Source organism: Solea senegalensis, linkage group LG20, assembly GCF_019176455.1.
Source record: "Solea senegalensis isolate Sse05_10M linkage group LG20, IFAPA_SoseM_1, whole genome shotgun sequence".
Taxonomy (NCBI): Eukaryota; Metazoa; Chordata; class Actinopteri; order Pleuronectiformes; family Soleidae; genus Solea; species Solea senegalensis.
The window spans coordinates 18,797,272-18,799,513 of record NC_058039.1 but is presented as its reverse complement, the minus strand read 5'-3'; positions in this window follow the sequence as shown (position 1 = coordinate 18,799,513).

The window sequence follows — 2,242 nt, the reverse complement described above, 5'->3', positions numbered from 1 at the left end:
ACGGAGTTCTTACAGCGGTAAGACAGCACAGGTCAAGAAAAGTACATCAAAATAAGATGTATAATGCACATACTGTAAAACTGAGCACTGCTCAAGTGCTGAAATGATTAGTACAGGGTTCCCAAACTTTGGCAACTCAAGGCCCACTTGAGCCAGCATTTGGGACAGACAAGCACTTGACCAAAGTTACGTTCTTCTCCCTGAAATAGTATTTGCAATACTACTACTACTAATAATAATGATGATAATGGCTTGGATTTATATTGTGCTTTTCCAGGCACCCAAAACGCTTTACAGAAACTATTATTCATTCATACGCATTCTCACCAGTGGTGGTAATCTAAGTTTGTAGCCACAGCTGCCCTGGGGCAGACTGAGGGAAGCATGGCTGCCATTTCGCACCAAACGGCCCCTCCGACCACCTTCAAACATTCATACACAATACACATACACAGTACTCACATGTTAATCTTTTTTTTACATCACTGTTCCACAGTTCCCTATATGTCCAAACACTCTTTCACAAGCAAGCTCTATCAACACTGTTGTGTAACCTTTTTGCAAATGTAAGAAAACATTAAATTACAGTACCGGCCACAGTTACTAAAGCTGTTTTTTTGTTCATTTGACAGGTGTTTCTTCAAGATAAATCCAGATAAGGGATCAAAAGCGGAGCAGAACGCCCCCCCAAAAACCCTTGTAGTCAGTCCAAAGGTTCTCACACTAATCACCAAAATTGCAGAATACGAGTGGAGGGAATAAGAAGTTCTCACAAGTTATGGATACTTTGTCCAAGTTACAGACTGTTTCTTGTAAGCTATTTGTTATGTAGCTTTGTTATCAATGTTGTGGATGTATAATTACTTGACCGGGTTATGGGTGCCTTGGATAGAGTATGGATTCATGTGAGGTTTAATGTAGGTTTGTAAGCCATATTGTGGATGTATGGTGACTTGACCAAGTTATGGATCGATGCCTTGTGTAACCAGTCTTAAATTTCTCTGTGTTGTGTTCATTGAAATGAAGACCAGGATGAGGCGTCTCCCCCAGGCCAACAACCCAACATGAGTGTTACATGCCCAGCAGGGGCATTAAGTTTGTTGTTGTTTTCTTGTTCTTTTCTGTCCTCTCTCCCTCCCCTATCCTTCCACCAGGTGCTGATCAGGATGAGCTGCACCTGAGAGGACATGAGGCCACTGTGTCCTTTGGCCTTAATGCCATGGCCAATCACCTGACTGGAGGCCCAATAAAAGGGAGCCTGCTGAGGAGCTCTCTCTATCATTTGTCTACACATGACAGAATTGCTGTTAGACAACGGTTATGGTAAAATGTGTGTGGTGGGGAAGGGAGTTAGTTTAGTTTGGGGTACCCTGTACATGTCATCACGTAGTCAACACTGTGTATATATATACATTAGGTTAGCGGTGGAGCGTTGCCACCCATGTACCATTTTGACAGTTGCTTTGAACTTTTGACAGGGTTTTTGTTTGGTGACAAAGATTTAGTATAGGACTGGTTTTGTTTTATTGATTTCAATTATTTGGCACTCCACCTCCCTCCTTTCCTCCCCCACCTTGTGTAAACCAGGCTTTTGTGTTTAAGTTCATCAATATTAAACATTATTTCTTTAAACCATCAACTTTGCCTCATTCAAATCCTTGGTTTGTCGTGTTGCTGTTCCTGTTTCCCCTAGACAATAACTTAGGAACCTAACAGGAGTCTCCCCCAGCTCTTCCAGGAGACTCCCAACTTTCACCCTTCAGGACCCCACCCAGCCTTTCATTCCCTCCACTCAGTCTGGACTCCCCACTTCTGGATTTCACCGACAGGATGTATGACCTTGTCAATGTCAGAATCCAACTCACACCCAAAAGTCACCAAGCCCCCCCACCTCTGAATCATATCATCTGTCCGTCTGACTGACATGTGCCGGATCCAGGCTGTAATACTGATACCAATAATGTTCTCCCCCAGGAAAAGTCAGGGCACTGTGGAGTTCAGGTACCCTTCTCCCTGTGATGATAGGTAACAGAAGAATGGTTAAACTGGTGAGAAATAAAAAGGCTTCAATTAAATCTGCCAATTTATTAAGTATAGCATGCCAACCTCGAAATATACCAGTGTCTCCTATTATCTCCACAAGGTTAGCTCTAATTAATATCAGATCACTAGTCAACAAATCGCTGTTAGTAAATGACGGTATTATGAAACTATGATCTAGATTTTTTTACTTCTCAGTGAA